The 20,752-nt window shown below is 42.6% G+C and overlaps 2 long non-coding RNA genes across 9 annotated transcripts; one reads left to right on the plus strand and one right to left on the minus strand.

Moving 5' to 3' along the window:
* Positions 1 to 6,749: 6,749 nt before the first annotated feature.
* LOC127295240 (uncharacterized) lies at positions 6,750 to 11,714 on the minus strand. Its single transcript, XR_007847635.2, has 3 exons — positions 11,162 to 11,714; positions 7,588 to 7,771; positions 6,750 to 7,462 (listed from the first exon to the last, which is right to left on the minus strand). It is a non-coding gene; the product is annotated as an uncharacterized lncRNA (long non-coding RNA).
* LOC127295239 (uncharacterized) lies at positions 7,302 to 10,808 on the plus strand. 8 transcript variants are annotated; one of them, XR_011743213.1, is made up of 7 exons: positions 7,302 to 7,427; positions 7,540 to 7,708; positions 7,893 to 7,972; positions 8,148 to 8,248; positions 8,696 to 8,942; positions 9,036 to 9,241; positions 9,367 to 10,808. It is a non-coding gene; the product is annotated as an uncharacterized lncRNA (long non-coding RNA). The 8 variants fall into 8 exon arrangements; XR_007847627.2 differs by having other exon boundaries at positions 7,893 to 8,942; positions 9,367 to 9,412; positions 10,489 to 10,808; XR_011743215.1 differs by having other exon boundaries at positions 7,893 to 8,305.
* Positions 11,715 to 20,752: the final 9,038 nt, after the last annotated feature.

Genomic DNA, 20,752 nt, shown 5'->3' on the forward strand with positions numbered 1-20,752 from the left:
CCCTTTGTCCCATAAAAGATGTCTCATATTTGTATAAATTTCAATTTATCAAGTGCATCTAAATTTAGATAAAGTTAAGAAATCTTTTGGGGGCAAGAGAAAGTAGTAAGATTTTTTTAGTGTGACACTTAAATTTTATTCCACTTTGTGCAAATTTTGTTCTTTTCTTGTATTCGTAATGTGTATAAATACATGTAATTATGCTAGACGTGTATAGATATACTCCACCCATCGAGAAAAAATATACGTATGCATAGGCTCTAGCTACTAGGTGTGGACCTGTGCATATGTTCTACTACCTCCGTTTCAAGAAATAAAGCGTTCTCGTTTTACGTGTTTTCTTTTTTGACTAAGAATTACTTTAAATAGATAAAAATTGTTTGTATGAAATTAGTATCATTAAAAAATGCTTTTCAATACGAATCCAACGATACTAAGTACATATAATATACTAAGATTTTGTTTCTCAATTTTTATGGTCAAACTTCATTTTAAAATACGCGTGCGCCTTATTCCTTGAAACGGAGGTAGTAGCTACTAGGACTAACCAACCCGTTTGGTAGATAGGAGTGCACTAACACCCACAGTACACCAGAGTTCAAACCTTTAGTTTAACACTTTAGTAACTCATAAAAAGGTGAAATGTTTTTCAGTAGGAGGCAATGTTACCGTCGACAGCCAAGTGCCTATGGTGACTTTATCAATCTCAAGATTCGTCGGATAATTTTTTTGACTCAATCTCTTGGAGGTGCTCATAGAGGTAGGGTTCGCGTGCGTACGTTCATATGAATGAGTGCATGTGCATGTGTGTGAGTGTGTAGATCTGTAAAAATGACTGACTAGCTAGCAGATTTTTTCACTTGTTTAGGGCGAGCGTTCATATCGATGGGTCAGGGTGGGCATTCGGTTTTAACCAAAATTTCGGTTCGGTTTTGCGGTTTTTGAAAAAAATCGGTTTTTAAAAATGGTAACCGAAATTGACATGAAAATTTAGGAAACCGAAGATTGGATTAACCGACAAATTCGGTTCGGTTTTTGGTTAAAACCGAATGAACCTACTCACTTGAACAAATGGTAGGCATCACCGAAGAAAGCAAATAGTGATTGACATATCAATACAAAAAGCATCAACTGCGCAAGAAATCGACAAATGAGCACCAATCGTGGATGGATGCTATTTGGTAGGGTGCGACACTCGTGGTACAGGTGCATCACTCGTGAGCGATTAAAAGGGGTAGCGATGACTTCGAGCGACGTGTTCTATTATGCAGGCTTCACGCTATATTCAGAAAAAGCTAGTACATCAAAGACCAAAGTCATACATTGAATGAACAATTTTTGGAACATCAAACGCAATTGGGCTTCTATGGAATGATCGGTTTATGAATAAATTGATGGTAGGTTACTCAATTCGGTCTATTCGGTCTTGTTCGGTTGGTGGGGCTAAAAACCGAATTCTACCAAATTTAATTCGGTTAGTATAAATGGAAACCGAAAAAATAGTGGTTAATGGGAAAAACCGAGATTTCGGTTAGTTCGGTTTCGGCTTCGGTTCGGTTTTCGCTTTTACGGTTTTTATGCCACCCTGATGGATGGGTACCTCATCTGGTACGAGCAACCATAACAATGTTAAAAGAACTGAAAATTGAAAGAACACGAGGCCCAGACAAAAGAATGCAGAAACATTAATGGGCCTGATAAAGATCAAGCCCAACCGGTGAATTCCTTGAGCGAAACATGGGTAGATAGCGAAACAGTAAATGGGCTCAGCCCAAGCATCACGGGTAGGAGGTCCGGAGTGACACTCGGCGGCGACTAATCCTATACATCGACCAGGTCGGTGCAGCACCGCATCCTGGTCGCGCATTGAGCATGGTCCATTTTCTTCTTTTTGGTTTTTTTTGTTTTTTTGTTTTATTATATTTTTATTTTATTTTTATACAAAATCGAATAAGTTCAAATTTGAAAATAGTTCAAATTTGGAAATCATTCAAATTTGAAACTTGTTCAAAGTTAAAAATTGTACTTACTAAAAAAACGTTCATATTCAGAAAATGTTCAAGTTTAAAATATGTTAATTTTAAAAATGTTCAAATTTTAAAAAATGTTCAATCTAAAAAAATGTTCAATTTTTTTTAAAAAAAAATAGAAGTAAAAAAATTTAAACTTCTAGATTTTAAAAATTGGATTAAAATATTTTAACTTAAAACGATTTTTCGGAGACAAAAATCAAAAATATATAAATAGAAAAGAAGATAAAACAAAATAAGTCAAAAAACTAGCCGGTCGGTGTATAGGAGCTCCCCTCGGCGGCGGGATGCTCAAGTTCAAGTACCTGGGCTCTATATATATGGGTTGCCGGTGCCATGCACATTGAACGGTGGGAAATGGTCTAGCCTAGTATATCAATTTAAGAGTTATGAGTAGTTTTTGTCCTGGTTGCTACGTCCTCGACAATGGGGATTCGTAATCTCGGCTCTCTAACGACATCGACAAGGCTAATCGGTTGTTATTTTCTAACATACTGGTGTTGGTACTTTTGCCGATGTTGATTGACTACTTGAATGGTTGCGCGCGTGGACGCAGCCTTGATATTGCGGCTAAAATTAAAATATGGGAGAACCTTCGTTGGTATTTACAAATCTATGGTTGGTTGCCTTCAGGAAAGTACAAGATTATGTCTTGGAAAAAGAAATAGTTTGAACACTCTCAAAGATTTGATAGTATATATTTAAGAATTTATTTTGTAATAGTTGAAAACAGCTTGTATATCTTTATCATCTACCGTGTACTACTATTTATTGTTATGAATATGAATATATGTGATATTGATTGTCAAAAAAAAAGTTGTGAGTTCTGAACCGGTGAGGCGGCGCGCGCACCTACATACAGTCGATCCTAGGGTTAGGGCGGCGGCGGCTTTTTTTTTGCTGGCCGATCCCTTCCCCGATTCCCCATTGAGAAGACGAATAGCGCCATGGCCTACATCCGCTCTAGAACCAGGGCGCCAGAGCCGAAGGGGACTGTCGTCTTCTCTGATTGGGTTATGCTGGATCGCCACGGCCGCACGATCTGCCACGACGAGGATGCCGCTGCTCTTGAGGCTGTAAAGAAGAAGAGCACCGCCGTTGAAGTCCACACGACTAGCGGCCACTCAAGGTATTTCTCCTTCAACCTCGCGGATCCTCCAAAAGTCTCTTACCTCGATCTCCACTGCAAGTCGGTGTTCCCGCCCGCATATCCCTCCGTCCTCGCAGCCGACAACAACCTCGTCCTCCTCCGCATCGCCATCCCTAGCGAGCCTAACTACTACAGAGTCCCCGCAGATCTGTTCGTCTACGAGGCCGGTCTTGCACTAGTAGAAAAATGGGCATCCATCTAAGCCTTTAGTACCGGTTCCCTTACGAACCGGTACTAAAGGGGGCATTAGTACCGGTTCCCTTACGCCTTCGTTGAACGAGCATATCAATTTGTTCAAGAGAAAGATTTGGTCGAGAATCTCAGGAAGCTACCAACATATATGCGTAACTTGCATTTGTGGTACCTTAATGCCTCAAAGGAAGGGATCGAGACTATCATGGTGCGAGTTAGGGAAGAGCACTACTTCCAGGAATACTGTGTGAACGTTGACTTTAACGAGCTTTTCCAGTTATACAATCTCATGGCCCTCGACAAATCTATCATCAGTTCCTATTGTCTGTAAGTGATTTATTTAATTTGAGAAGTCTTTAGCTCAGCTCGTTCATTGTCTGCAGATTATAATCTTTTGTGCGCTATATTATGCAGATCGAAGATGCTCGAATGCAAAAGGGACGAAATCACGGACATTGGGTTCATTGACCCGCACACAATGCATGTTAAAACCATAGAAGATCCCCTCTATAACAAGGATACACCGGAGACTTTGCTAAGGTTTTTGAAGCGACAACGTGACAAAAGGCTAATAATTTGGCCTTACAACTTCGAGTGAGTCTTACTGTCTTATAACACATTATATTTTGCTCACCGTATGTCAAAATTTTAACTAATGACTTATATATATGATACTACATATTTAAACGTGCGTAGGTTTCACTTTATTCTTCTCATCATCAATATGCACATTGGAGAAGTTGAAGTCTTTGACTCACTAAGCAAAAAATCGGAACTATACTTGTCTTGTTATTTAATGCTCAAAAGGTAATTTTAATTCTTATCGGTTTGTTTCGTTAATTTCCTGCTATGAACTAATTGATAACTCTTTTATGCATTTTCTTTTATCGGGCAGCGTATGGAAAACTTTCATCAAGGAAGATAAGTCCCATGAATGGACACCGAAGCTGCGATGGCATGCGAAAGTAAGTAGTACTACCTAGGTCCACACACCTTTAATTATCATACTTGACTATTGTTTGATTGAATTATATTCTTGTAAAGAAATGCCCGCAACAACCAGAAGGGACTGATCTCTGTGGATTCTACGTTTGCGAGTACATCCACAGAATTGTCAGCGAGAGAATGAATAATGAAAGAAATAAAGAGGTACGAAAACAATATTCACAAATTTGTTTTCTTATCATAAGTTGTGTTGAGTTTCAGTAATAGTTGTTTCATTGTGGTTTGAATATATATATTTACAAACACACAAAGCTCATGTATTCATTTGTATCTTATTCTTTTATAGTTGGCAAGAAAGCGGAACAAGCTCTCAATCGATGACCGCTTCATAGCAATAGGCGAGGAATTGGCGGGATTTTTCCCTCGGGACGTCATACCACCATTCGCAGAGTTCCACTATGAATGAAGATGTACATGTTACATATATAGTTGACTCGAAGAGTACCACTATGCTACATGTAATAGACATATATAGAGTACGCCTCGGAGAGTACCACTATGCATGAAGATCGATCTTCATGCATAGTGCTACTTAATTTGCGATCTTATGCAATTACATGTGTGTTATATTATATGCACCAACTTGCTATGCATCATCTTGATCTTCATGTACTACCTAAACCCAAACACGTTTCTGGTGCATCGACGCGATATGAAACAAACCGATATCCCTAAACCCCTCCAAAAACCCTAAAACTTGAATTCTCTGCCGCGGCAGAGATTCGTGCAAATTTCCTGCCGCGGGTGGGAACCTTTGCTACCGGTTCGTATTACCAACCGGTACCAAAGCTCCTTGGCCCTGAGCTCTCCTGGTGGCACACGTGGAGGCCCCTTTTATACCGGTTGGTAAGCAACCGGTACGAAGGGGGGGAGCTTTAGTGCCGGATATTTTATACCGGTTGCTCAACCGGTACGAATGGCTCTCTGGAACATGTATTGATGAGAGATTTTCTACTAGTGCTGCCCCATCGTTGCTGCGGCTCCCTGTGTACACTAGGAGTGCCCGTGGCTTGGCCGATAGTAGAAAGTTCTTGGTGGATGACCACGCCATAGGCATCCTGAGGCGCGCCGACCACTACCTCGTGGCCGACCTCATTGTCTCTGAGGCTGCAAGAGAGGGCATCCGCAGCGACGACGACGAAGAAGAAGAAGACGAAGCCTGTAATGTTCCCATGATGACCAAACTCTGCGTCTACTACTCCAAGTCCGAGAAATGGGAGGTCTCCACGCAGACTGCCCCGCGGCCGAGGGACCAGAGCATTAGCAAGTTCCCCATCTTCTGGTCAACCGACAATGTGTTCCCCTTTGACGGCCGCTTCCTGTGCTGGGTTGACTACTTCAGCGGCGTCCTGCTATGCGATTTCTCCAACCGAAGATCTCCGATGCTCCACTTTGCGCCTTTCCCTGGAGAAAAGAAGTACTCTGTTAAGGTACGGATCTCCAAGTGCTACCCTGACAGATTCCGAAGTGTGTCCATCAGCCAAGGCAGGATGTACTTCGTCCACATCGACAATGACTGGCGCATGAGGCAGTTTCCATGGATGATGAATTGCATGATGTTCATTATGACTCATACAAGGGAGCCCAATCTGATTCGGAAATCACCGTTTGGACTCTGAATGCTGACTTCAACTGGGAGAACCATCGTGTGATCAAACTCGCTTCTCTTTGGAAGCAACCTAAATACAAGAATCTTCGTATAACTCCCCGTCTCCCAGAGTTCCCAATCATCAGCGTGGATGACCCGGATTTCCTCTACTGCCTGTTAAGGAGAAGGAATTTGATGGCACGGCGTGGATGATCATGGTTGACACGAAGAATGGCCAAAAGTTGCAGTCATGTACTCGATATGTCAATGAAAATGACGTGAAAGCTTGCAGAAACAGTTTTTCTAACGTGCCTCTACATGCAGCTGTCTTCTCCAATTACCTAAAAAAATGAGGTAACTAGAAGCTCTTGATAATCAAATGATGTCCCTTTTATGTTCTTACTCCCTCCGTTCCATAATATAAAACGGCTTTACATGGTTGCCTTTTGCTTAGCTATCTGTTGGATATGGTAGTAGAACACTGGACCAACTATCTTTTTGCTTATTTATCTTACATATGCTGCCTGGTTGGGCTAATGTTTTTGAAGGCTAATTGAAATTTGAAGTCTGTGAACGCTTTATAGCTAGTGCATGTTGTCTGCTCTCTGTATGGATCTCTTTGAAATGTTGCCCATTCATTTGCAATCCTCTCTGTAACGACTTCCAAATCCATACTGCTCTGTTGATCTGTTTTGTTTGCCCGATGTTGATCTGGGTTGTTTGCTCTGTTTTTAGCCACTCCAGTTGTGTAGGTGCAGTACACTTTATTATACATTATACACTATATAAAAGCTAACCCCATTTGCTTTAACATAATCAGTTTGGGTACTATTCATGGTCCATTCCTCTCCAATCAAATTTTACCACGTTAGTCTTTTCCCCTGTAGATGGGTGAACCGGTACCTGCAGATCTAGGAAAAGTTAGTTTCATTCTCTCTTTTTTTGTGTGCAAATCCCTGGATTACCGGCAGCATCCCATAGTTTTCTCTGGTCCATCCGGTTACCTTGCCTCTTTCAGATGTTATTTTTTTTCTATTCTTCCCTTAGTCTCCCGTTTTCCGGTTGCCACCGTTTCCAGTCAAAGCGGTGAGGATGTCCCACCACCGAGTTTCCAGCGACTTCCAAAAAAGAGGAATTGACTCCTCCGCCCCACCCAATCCCCCTCCGCTCCGGCCAAATAAAATTCCATGGCTGCCGCTCACCACTACGCCAGGAAACGGCGGTCTTCTCCCCCTCTTTGGCTGCGTGCGCTCAGGCATCCATCAGGGTCGCACGTCCCTGGGAAGAGCTCCTATTTTACCGGTGGCCCAGGGCTGGACTCCTATGTGGCCGGTGGCCGGCGCCGCCGAGGCCATCCCACCGGCTGAGCGGCAGAGTTGCGTTGCGATGGCTTTGATGAGGTGGATGTGGAATACGAGGGAGATCTGGCAGCGGCAAATGAGAGACACGGCCATAATACCAGGTACCCTCACCAAGGCTCGATCCTCCTCTCCGATTCTGCAAATTTTTTTGTCAGATCCATATGTTAGATTTGTTGTCCATTGATTGGAGCTTTCTCTCTGTGTGTACAACAGCAAGAAGAGGAGAAGATAACTGAGATAAGAAACAGCACCAGTCAGTACCTGTTGCTGCTGCTACTGACTAGCCCTTGGAGATGAGGCGTGGGCACATCACCCACCTGAAGTACTACATGCTCGGCGCGTTCGGGCACTACGTCAATCTCAGCCGACCACCGAGAGACTGGTAACCTGCTCTGGAACCTCTAGCTCCTCGCCTCTACATCCATCCGCCATGTTCCAGCTAGACCTGCATCAATGCAACAATTCTCAACGAGTTGTGGCTGTTTTATGTTGATTATAGATATTTTTTTACCAATTCATTGCTTCGCCTAAGCTGATCCATTTTTGTGACACAATTGCCCTACTAGATTTAAGATCACCAGGAAGGAATAGTCAAGGTGCATTAAAGAGGTTCCAGATCTCTAATATCATCAAATAGCAACTTCAGGTTAGTTAAAATTTTCGATTTGCACATGTCATGACAGGCTGCAACAACTGAATTTTGTGTTCACAAAGTATCACCACATCAATGATTGGCATTTCTTAGATTTAGTGCTTATGTGAGAACTTTTAGTGTGCCACCCTAACTAATGATCTCAGATGGGAATGTGTTGTCGACCTAGCATGTCATTTCCAGACCACAATTATTTGGGCAGTGGAAAGAACAAGATTCACAGGAACACAATTGCCCTGCTACATTCAAGATCGCCAGGAAAGAATAATTGTAAGGACGCACATACCACCACTTATACAAGTTGGATTTTATAGTTGTCGACATGAGGTATCCCTCGAAAATTTAAACAATTTGTTTACTCGCCCTCTGTTATAGACCATTTGAATTGTTGGAACCAATATGTAGCCTCCTTTCCCCAACAAATATATTGTTACCTCATTATCTCCATTTGTTGTAATTGAACTTCACACATGACAGTCTTCCTTCCACCATTATAATGCTACACTTCCATAAGTACTTAACCTTATTCTCATTCAGGTATGCACAGATCAAAAAATGTTTACTCCATCTTTGTAAGCTACTGAAAATTAGAGCTGATAACAATCTGGTAAAGGATTAATGACAACTGGTTCTGCCACCACAAGATAACATGGAATACAGGTCCACCTGATTTCTGGATTATATCTATCCTGATTTGTTTTTCTTTTCATGTTTCAGTTAACAGACTGCAATCCCGATGGTTGCATTTTAGTACTTCAACATTGTTTTGGATGAAGTGCTGCTGAGTGTAGAGGTGGCAAAAAGATAGTTTACACACTATTTTCAAATATTGTATGGATAGAATGTACTTCAGCACCTGGTTCTGGGAAGCACTGAGGACATTATGATGTTTCCTTGAAACATTGTCAAATGAACTTGATCTATCCAGAGCTATAAACTTGATCTATCCCGAGCTATGTTACAGGTTGGTCTGCTGAATTTTTTTGAGCTTTCTGTAATCTGTATAGAAATTGGGTGTTTATATTCAACCAATTTGAAGTATGTTTGGTGGTTTCAGGTCTAGGGAGAGGTAGGAAAGGCTCCTTCCACTCAGGTGGTCAGGTCTGTATAGGCTGGTGTCTAGGTTCATTCATCGCCATCAACAATACAGACAAGACAAATTTTGGGTGCTCCATGATGTTGAGTACTCCGAGGTGGCTACCCCATTATGGATATCAAGAGAATGCTTGCAAATTTTTTTGTTGACTCTCACCGCAACAGAAGGTTAATACTCATGACTGATTTAGATTTGTTACTCTGCCCTGCAATCTCGAATGCTGCTGCCAATATTTTTCTCACAGCCAGTTATCTGTGAGCGAGTTTTGTTGATAGCAGTGTTTTTATCTCAGGGTATGTTGGCTTACTTCTGGATCAAGGACAACAAAAGTTGCACGGGTAACACAACATGCACACACACTGAAATGGATCTTACTTAGTCATCGTTGTCATGTACAACTCAATAGCTGCCACTTTACTAGCTTACATAATGAACTGTATTTAGAGTGGTGTCTTCCTTGAGCAAAAAATGCATGTGAAATGGGGTATTATAATTCTCTGTCGTCATATATCAATGCAGCAACGTAGATTTATTTTTCCCTTTGTAATTCGGTATAGTACCATACATGAAGGTTCCACCACCAGTTCGATATTTCTGTAGCCTACCTGCAGATTACCCTCAGGGCAAGCTACAACATCAAACAACATCAAAGTCTCTTTCCCAACCAAGTTGGGGTAGGCTACCCTCGGGACAAGCCTAATAAGAAATTTCCATAATAGATACCTTTTCATCATCAGTTCAGTATCGTTGCGACTAGGCGTATGCCATAGAAGAAGGCTCAGGTTGAAGACATTTTAGTTCTGATGTAACTGTAACAATGTGTTAGCACACCTTCATAAAAAATAAGTTAGTGCTTTGAGGATTATTCGTTCTGGTGTGCCGATTGCTTTTGTTCTGCTTGCAGTCTCACATTCTTTTACTGGAAGTGCATTACCTCATATTTGTTGAGTGCTGATGTACCATATAGATTTGTTTTCTTCACATTGCAATCAGATCATAGGTCTGTAGTACCAGAGAATATATAGTTATTCACGGTTAGTGCATTGCTGATACTACAATGTTATCTCTGATTCTCTTCCCTCCACCCCCTTTTTTAAGGGTAAACAGTGGGAGAGTTTACCTCTGCAGTTTTATTAATAATTAATAAAGTTACTAAGTTACAAGTATGTATAAGAAGGATTAAAAAAACAAAAGGATCTAGATTTGAGTCTGTAACCACATGTTGAGCTGTTCTGCATATTTTCTTTTTCTCCAAAGTGCCCACGACCCAGATCTCTCCGGATGGAAAATGTAAATGCCCATTGCTTAATGTGTTTGTGCATACTGATGCAATCCTAGACGTAGTGTTTCCTACATAGATGTTCTAAAGTGATTTTTAAAAATTTCTCAATGTTTGATTTTTAATGTTTTGCAGAAAATAGGAGCTGGTTATTTGAGCTCCATCGCGGGAGCAAGACTTTGCTCAAGGAATTAACCTGTCTATAGATGTCAACTGCAAGTATTTGATGCTTAACTTAGCTACAGCAGTTGATGCAGTCATGGATAGAGGCTTACGTCAGATGTAGATAGTGCTATGCTTCTGCCAGCCGGTAGTACTTTGTGGCACTTCCAGTGTTTTATTTTCTGTTGTCTATGTTCTTAATTGCGGAAGACTATTTCTATAATTACCTACTTTTGGTTCGATTGGTTTACTCAGCATTAATCTACAGCTCCATGTGATGCTATCTTTTCTTACCTCCAGTCTCCAATATTCTGCCAAAGCCTTGGCAGAACAATAACCTCTTCAAATTGTCTATATTTGGTTCTATTGATTTACTTAGTATGAATATACAGTCTCCATAGTTATATCTTTTCTCACCTCCGGTATTTCGTTTAGTTATTGGTCTACCAATCACTCAATGGTGTGCTTAAACGAATGGAGCTAACTGAATATGAAACTAAATCAAAGCCCCAGCAGAACAGAAAAAAGAAGTATATCTTCTCTTCTTTCCAAAATTCATATCCCCTAAAGAGAGGAATGGACCACCAAAATGCTTACAGTATATGGTCTTAGGGAAAATATAGTACTGTAGCAAGAAGTAGCGTACCAGGCCCACGATTCGATTCCACTCCTTGAGTGGAGCTCCACTTTGACAGATCGTTGCAAGAGCAGAGCACCGAAGCGCCGCCCACGCCCAGTCGCCGCCATCCTTTCCCACGCTTCATGCTTGGTCATCCTTTTGCCAGCGAGCGAGTTGGTATGCCCGCTGCGACACCCGCCATGGCCAGCGCTGGATCGGCAACTGAGCACTCCCGATCTCCATCCTCCCCGTGGCCTCTGCTTCTTTCTCCTCCGCCATCTTCAGCCAAGCACCGCCCGCCATAGATCCAGTGGTGACCGCGCCAGGCCCCTCGCAGCCTCCGTGCTCAGGATTTTCTCCTGCTCCGCTCCTTCGCTCCGGCCACGGCTCCTCCTGCTCCGCTCCTTCGCTCCCACGCGACGGCCGCGGCTCCTCCTGCTCCGCTCCTCCGCTCCGGCGCGGCGGCCGAGGGTACTCTGCCGACCTGGGTCGCTTGCCTCACTCTGCTTTGTCCTCTTTTCTTTTTGTTGCTTTCACCTTTAGAAGGTTCAGAAGGGAAGAAATGGTCGACAGTGCTGTCAGAAAATCGTATGGACCAAATTTCCTAACGTAACCCAACCCATCTACTTCCAGTACAAACCACTTGAAAAGAGGCCATTCATTGTTTACATGTCTGTAACCCATCCTTCCTTCGACTAAGTTCGAAAATGCCATGTCGTCTCTCAAAGAAATAAACATTTGGTGATCTTACAAATGGCACTATCAGTGTCAAGTGAGCAAACAATATATTGTACTGCTGACTACTATGTCCCAGTCTAATGCCTTTGGGTTTCATGTATGAGAAGGCATGATTATTCAGCCAGATTTTTTTTTTTTGAACAATTCAGCCAGATGAATTAGGTGATACATGAAAATAGAGCAGCAAAATCATAATGGTTTCTCCCGGCGCTTAAACCTGTGGGTTGATTCATAAATATTGTTTGTAGGAATGGATGAACAGTTGGTACAGAATGGCGGTTACTAGACCACAAGTAGCAAAGTTAGTTTATGTTGATCACCACTTATGTCGGTGTCATGAGAAGGAGGTGGCACATTAGCAGAACATTTCCTTTTCTTTGAGTGTTTGCTAATAGAAAATTTAGGTTCTTCTCACTGAAATATTCAGCTAAAAGGCACATGGAAGAACTAAAGAAACATTGATGTTGGGCATTTACAATTAATGCATGTGCTTGCTTGCCAACATACTTCTTCTCTTACATACCATGTTTATTGTAGGTCCTTATGTCAGCCTTTGCAGTACATGGGTCTCCAGTTGTGTTTATGGACCCTCAGTTATTTGATTTTCTGTATGTGCAAGGCATGTGCAAATGACAGTTTGGCCCATCCAGTTATTTGACTTCTGCAAAATGCCTTTTTTTCTAAAATGTAGGAAAAACTTCCAGCAGATATGTATTCTAGATTTAGTAAATTGATTAATATTGAATCTGTAAAAAAAATGACATCGGGATAAATATTAGCCTCCGAATAAATATAAACATAGACATGCTAATCTTAATTTCACCACTGCTAGGAATGACTCGATCCTTTTCTTAAAATGACATCGGGCTGTTGTAGAACCATGTGAAGTGGCACCCTGAGGAAACTTTTACAACCAGGGACAATAAAACTAAAATTTTCATCTAGGTTTACTAATTTGTTACAAAAACAGTCTGGTGCCTTCACCACCATCTGTGATGACCTAAATATAAAAGCCATCATCTCCACTACCTTACATAGATTCAGCTCGCTAATGTTGTTTTCTTTTCCATTTACAGGGTTTGCTTCTTAAAACTGGAAAGTTATATACCCAACGACTCAAAAATCACATACCAAAATAGTAACTATTGTCTATTTACACTAAAACAATAGCACCAAAACAGTGGTAGCGGCGACCGTAGATGCTTTTGTCATGTACGAGCGGCACCAGCAGGAGGCAGAAGTAATTTTTACACGAATCTTTAACCTCAACTGTGGTTCTGGACAGTAATTACCCGCCGATATTAATTTAGTAGTGCATAATTCTTCAATGGTGATTAAAAAAATCCAACATCCGCCCCCTCTTTTACTCGGGGAAAATAATGTTGTGTTCTTCTACGGTAACATCGAAAAAGAAATACTTAATCCACCATCCGCCATATTTTCACCTGGGATGACCTTCTTCTACGGTAACGTTAGAAAAGAAAGATAGATTTACTTCATCACATGTTGCCTCTTTCGGCCGGAGAAATACTAACATTTTCTTTTGTAAAAACACTGAAAACAAAACTACTCTACCATCCGCCGCTAATTTCACCGGCCCTTCTTCGGTACTTCAGCTACCTAGATTTTTTTTATTTTGTACAATATTTTAAACAACGATCTAGAAACAAATGCACTCTACCATCGGTCGTCTATTTCACTAGCACTTCCACCGTACTTCAGCAACCCAAATATTCTATTATTTCTACAAAATTGTAACCAACTATCTTGATACCAAGGGCGCGGTCGAGTTTTAGATGTTTTTTCAGCTGTTTTTGAAAAGAAACCATGCACTCTCAAACCTAAAGGACGCCCATTTAAAAAAAGGATGCCGCACCCTAGACAACACGGGCGCGGCGTGCGCCGCGCCACAAACTTCCTAGTTTATATGTACGCGAGAACATTTTCTTTGAAGTTTGTGAACGCTTAATGTAATATGCATACATTTTTATTGTTATTTCATATATTTTATATTTAATAATTGTATGGAGTGCACATACGCTTTATTTGAAAGTAGTAAGTATTGTATGGTAAATAGATGAATAAATGAATTTAAGTATGCGAAAACATTTCTTTCGAAATTCAGGAACATTCTTACGAAATACTTAAATATTTTTTCTTTGACCATAATCTATACCTAATAATAAGGGAGGATTGTTTCCTTGGTCCGTCATTTTTTCTTCCGATTTTGCCCCTGGACCGTTGACCTGATACTGGAAATATTACAGGGTCTGCCACCGCTAAGTGAAAACGGTTCGATGTTTTGTGGGTCGACCAAACGCTGGCGCGAGCGGGATGATCGCTAGCTTCGCTTCATGTGGGCCGACCGAACGGCCCAAGTCACTGTAATGTCCCAGGTTTAGAGACGATCGAGGGGTAGATTTTAGAAAGGGATGTGCATTGCATCGTAAATTCCGGGAAAATTTCGCGCTTTTAAAACAAAACTGCATCGAAGGGGGACAGGTTTCTCTCTCGACATCTTACAGGGTTAGGGTTTCGAGAGTGCGACAAACTTGTTCCTACTCAACTAAATTAGGATTTTGAGAAGAGAGAAGAGATATTGCATCACAATCTTAAGTTGCATGATTGAATTCAAAATTAAGTTGCATGATTGAATTCAAACCAAATTTAAATTTGAATTTCAAATTCAAACATCAAATTGATATTCCATAATTCAAACTTAAGATAATTCAATAAACAATTATAAGTAACCAAGAATATAAATAGTACAACACTTAGATAAAGTTCATTAAGGAAAATTTGAGCTTTATTGATAATCACATATGATACATTGTCAATTACAATATCCAGAAATGAAATATGAAATATTACAACATATTACATGAATTGGAATAAATAGAAAAAAGCAAAATAAAGAAGATTACAATTCAAATGGAATTCCTAAACTACAACTTGATGTTCATCTGGATCATCATCTTGTTCCCTGCATTCACACAAACTAGAAAAAAGACAAGTGTTATGCCAAGTGGCATTGCCACTTGGCAGGTTAGCAAAAATAATGAAATGAAGTGGATATGATCAAAGATCAGCCGAGCTGATCCATCTCACAGCTAAGTCCCAAGCCAGATGCAAAGCATCAGGATACACACACACACAGCCTGCTCACAAGGCTGTGTGCATGGAGCACAGCACACACACACAGCTAGTGAGTCACCACACATGCCAGGCCTTGTTGTCGACCAGAGAAGAAGAAGAAGAAGATCATATAAAAGCTTTTCACAGCCAAAACCCTAGCCATTAGCTTCATCCATCGACAGGCAGCAGGGTAAGTAACCAGATAGCAAGAACAGCTCAAGAACACCAAGAACAGATGAACAGCTAAAGCTGTTTCATCCACTCCAATCACCAGAAATTGATCAAGCATCACCAGCAAGCCAGGAGGAGCAGAGCAAGTTCATAAATCCAAACCAGAAGAAATCCTCTACACCAACAACTCATTCTAGGAGCTGGAGTGAGGTATACACAAAGAATCATGAGCAAGCATCTCTCTTGCTCATAAATAAGCATGTGCATCAAACACACACAAGCCAAAGGGTGTGAGTACCCAGTTTGTATCATCATCTGGCTACTAAGCCTTTTGGTGCAAGCAAACTAGAGATCAGCCAGAAGGAAACCACCAAGGGAACATTGGTATGTCAGCATGGTGACAATACCAGAGGAATCCAACCTGGATTAATCCCTAACTAGCCATCCAAAATCACCTAGCACCTAAAGCCCAGCAAGCCATCAGACAAATAGACAGATAGTGTCTATTCCTGTTTGTCAACAGCAAAGGTCACTGGAAAACCAACAAGGGTTTATCCAGTGAGATATTCACTAAGCCACAGTAAGCCAACAAAGGGGTGGGAGCTTCCTGAACAACAAATACTTGTTGTTGAGGCCACCTCAACCACAAGATTAGCCAACACATGAAACCACTACATCATCATCCATTTGGATTCAGTAGAGGGCTAGGGTACCAACCAGAGGTTGTCATCCAGCTAGACCTAGCACATCTAATTGAGATGATCATCACTGATTCACAGTTCACATCATTTATCCACTTAGCCAAGCAAGACAACACAGATAAATGAATATACAAGTAATCAATACACCAGAGCCTTGCAGTGGATCCAATGGATCACTGCAAGCAACAGCAATTGCTTAAGCCAACAACAGCACACACCAGTACTTATCTGTCACCCACACACAGCTCAAATTGAGCACTAGTAAGGCACAAGATGGAGCACCACAGCTTTTAACAAGCAACTGATGATCACAAGATCATCAGGAGCTTGCTAGAGCATGCCAGGGCATGCTAGGGCATCACTGGCATCACACAGGAATCATATAAATTAAACAACCACAGTTAAGCAACAATTGAATCACAGACAAGTACATAAACCATTTTTATGATTGTATCCAGAAGCATATCATCAAGGAATTGATGTATATGGACAACAATTAAGCAAGGCCAAGCCTACCATGAGCCAGAGTCCAATAAGCATCACACAAATAGCACTGGCACTTGCAAATATGCAAGGATTCATCCCAGAAATCAAGCCAGGGGCAATTAACTAGATACACAGCATAGGTACAATACCAGTAGCATCTCAAGACCAACCTAGCATGGCAGGAGCATCATAGAATGTTCATGAGCAAGTGTTCATGAGTCACAACAGTACAGAAGATGAGCACAGATGCTTAGCTCAGAGAGAGGAGTATACCAGCATGAGCACAAGAATAGAACCAAGTCATGGCAGTAGAGCAATAGCAGCAGCCAGCACAGAATAGCAGCACACACAAAGACTAGCGCAGCAGCAGCAACCATAGCCAGCAAAGCACCGCAGCAATCTCACAGCATGGCAGCGCCTCCAAAAAGAGGAGCCGCCATTACATGCCCTAGCACAGGAAGAGGAAGATCAGATGAGAAGGAAAGGAGGGAGCCACTTACAGGCGAAGCAGAGACGCGTAGCCTTGGCGGCACGGTGGCACACGTCGGGCGAACGGCGGCGCCAGGCCAAGCCGAGCCAGGCCACCACCTCGCCGCAACGCCGACATCACCACGGCGGCGCCACGGCGCCAGGGCCGCCGGTGAACGGCGGATCTTCACGGATCCATGCGGCCGAGGTGCAGCAGGGTTGGGGGCGAGCTGGAACGGCGGCGAAAGCCAGATCGACGCGGACCAGAAGGTGCGCCGTCGAGCGGTGGTTCCTTTGCGACCAACCGCGCCGCTGGAGCTGGTCGGAGGCGGCCGGATTAATTCGGCGACGGCGAGGCGACCACGGTGTCGCGAGAGCGAGAGAGAGAGAGGTAGGGTTTCGCGAGGAAGAAGAGAAGGGGTCGGTGCGACCGACCGAGCCCAAGTGTGGCTCGGGTTAGGGTTAACCCGCTGGGCCACCCTGACAGGTGGGCCCAGGGGCATTATTGTCATTTCACAAATCATTTAAATACAGAAACTTTGAAATTACACAAGAAATGTTTAAAAGCTCTTAAAAATAATTAAAAATATGAAAATTGATCAGCATAAAATTCTCTACCTAAATAAAATATAAAAGGGAATTTTTGAAGACAACTAAGAATAAGTCTTAATTTGGTGATTATAATAATCATTTAAATCACACCTTATATTTGCAATAATGAAAATAAGCCCATTAATACTTTTGGACTTTAAAAACACCTTGACAACATTTCAAGGTTGTATTTTACCCTAAATAAAGTATCCCAAAATTATTCTTAGTATTAACCTCTCACATGAAATAATAAGACACCGGAAGGGGGGAAACAAACCCTAAAAGCTGAATCATGCATAATTGCTTCTTTAACCATTGCCCTTATCGGACAATGATGCTATTTTTCAGAAACAGAGGACAAGGGTCAGTCCACACCATCCAACTGCAAAACTTTGCAGTGTTCAGGCAAGTTCATCACTTGCTCATGTCATTTGAGTATCTTTATCAAATTACTTGCAAAGTACTATGATTATCACTATTGCATAAAAACCAAAACCACTATTTTCATAACTATGAATATGACTATGTGGTGGGCAATGGAACCATGGATTGTGTGGATATGGTGGAGGTTCCATTGCAAGGGTTTATATCCATCTAGGATTAACAACAAATGTTGTCCAGTGATTCTTGTGTCGTAATACCCGTGTTAACCATAAGATCCGGAGTGGGACGGAGTAGTCAAAAGTGTTTCCACCTCTCGTACATCAACGGATGCGCTCTACCGTAGACACTTGTATCTGTCGGGGGCGAGCGGTTGGCTGGGGAAGCCTTAAGTCCCCACGGCATAGTCCGTAGACACTTGTTGCCCGAAGAACAAGCGGTTGTCTGGGGAAGCCTTAAGTCCCCACGGTATTGCGGTCTATGATGGGTTGCAGCTACCGGCGTAGGAATGTATGGTAGAGCCCTACATTGTCGTCGTGGTCGGGGTCCACCCTGAAATATATGGGAATAATGGGACCGGCGTGGACCTAGGGTCGGGGTATGCAACAAAGGGTGGGTGTGCGAGGTAGCGGAGGAACATGATTGGCTAGACCTTATACCGGGCCTCACACCATAGGAAGTGTGGACGGGAAAGCTGCCCGGTTGGCACCAAGGTTAAGATCTCTTATGGGTAAAGCAACACACCTCTGCAGAGTGTAATGAATCGTGACCTGTCACTCCCTGTTCCGGGATATGGAACTGCGAACGCGGCCGGAAAGGAGCTCCATGAAGTTCTAGTAAACCGGTGAAGGCTGACGGACATAGCTCTTTGAAATAAAAGCAACCTCTTGAAGAAATGTTTATCAAAACCTGCATTGGTATTAGACTTTCTGGTCTAATATCGTAGCTAGTGCATTAAACACCTCTTATCTATAATGAACTTGTTGAGTACGCTCGTACTCATCCCACTCTTAAATCCCTTGCTTAGATTGTCTGAACCATCTGGAGGAGGACTACGACAACCCTGAAGGAGCCGAGATCATCGGCTATGAAGAACCAGACCTCTCTGGAGGTATTGAAGGCGTAGACTACCTTATAGTCTATGGAACCGGGGAGGCTTCTGGAGGAGATCAAGTCTAGAATCACCGAGTAGTAGTAGTGTCCGAGCAGTGCGAACTCTTAGTACTTAGCTGCTCGTGGAAATAAATGTATAACCTAGTGAAACTTCTATATTGTAAGTTAAGATGGGTTCGCCTCGAACCCAGGAGTATCCCTCTTAGGACCCAAGAGGAGCTCCGAGACGATATGTATATTATGCTTGTAATAATAAATGAATGAGTTATGGACCTGCTATGTTCTGTTGTACTACTCTGAGGGATGTAATATTTGCGGAATGGTACTTCGTGAATGTTATATCAACGACTGGCATACTACAACATGCAGTGGTATGCAGGGTCACCACAGTTGGTATCAGAGCAAAAGCTTTGACCTTAGGTTGGAACCTAGTAAATGGGACTGAACGTTAGGAGTCAAATAGGACTAGTAAAGAATTCTCTAAAAATATGGTATATATTCAGTTGAGAATACAACAATCATATCTTTTAGTGCGATAATTCTTTATTATCTCTATTATGATGCATTATTACTAATCTTATATTCTTTCTATTTCTACAGCCAACTATGGCAAGTTCACGTGTCAGTGTAGCCAGAAGAAGAAGGGTGCAACAGACGTGTCAGTGTTCAAACGTCTTGGGCCTCTCCCATCTAGGAACAAGCGAACTGAGTCCTCTCGGGAAGAAGACCTCGAGGAGTTGGAAGATGACTATGAAGAAGAAGAGGACAAGTACCACCGGCCAAGGTGGTGCCCTGATGGACTCAGCCGTTCCCAAAAGCGTAGGGTTCAGCGACTGCGTGGCTTGGAGGAAGCCGAAAGGTTATACCTGCACACGCTAAGGAAGGCGCGGCCCGATCTGGCCGCGAAAATTCAACGAACCCTAGACGAAGAGGGTCGACCACAAAAGATAGAGTGGCGCCCCAAGCAAAGGAAAGCCGATGATGAGACATCGGCTAGTACAAACATGGTGTTCATCCTTCCATCAGAGTTTTGTGCTCCAGGATTAGACGAAGCACCTGTGGCACAACTTGACTGCGGCCCACGGCCGGTTATCTTTGAGAAGCCACGTGAAAGAAGTTACAGACACTTGAAGGCCCTGTGCTTACGAGGTTATATCAATGGGCAGCCTGTCAATAGGATGCTGGTGGACACCGGAGCAGCAGTCAACATCATGCCATACTCCATGCTACGTCGGTTGGGACGCTCTAGCTCGGATCTGATCAAGACCAACGTGACACTGAGCGATTTCAACGGCCAAGCATCTGATGCACAAGGTGTTCTGAACGTGGATCTGACCGTAGGGAGGAAAACCATCCCTACGACGTTCTTCATTGTCGACAGCAAGAGCACTTACGCTGTCCTGCTAGGGAGAGATTGGATCCACGCCAACTGTTGCATTCCATCTACGATGCACCAATGCTTAATACAGTGGGATTGAGATGAGGTAGAAGTCGTCCATGCAGACGATACAGCCAAGATTTCAACGGCTGGCATGAACGTTTGGGTGACGGAAGGCCAAGAGCCACTCTCAGGCATCACTTTGGACGACTGTGAGTACATCGACGTGTCGAAAAACGGGGTGAGGCTGGTCTTATCCACTGGCCTGACCGTGTAACAAGAACAAAGTCTATGAACGTACATGGGAAGGCCGATCCTTGTGATCGGCCCTAAAAAATGAAAAGTAATGATCTTGTCTCAAGCATGTCACGTAGTCATAGTGAAGCACGTACAAGATGTAAACCTCTTTTGAGCAATGCAATCAAGATGGGGGCCGATTCCAGCAATCGGCCCATA

The sequence above is a fragment of the Lolium perenne genome, chromosome 4 (genome assembly GCF_019359855.2).
Source record: "Lolium perenne isolate Kyuss_39 chromosome 4, Kyuss_2.0, whole genome shotgun sequence".
Lineage (NCBI taxonomy): Eukaryota > Viridiplantae > Streptophyta > Magnoliopsida > Poales > Poaceae > Lolium > Lolium perenne.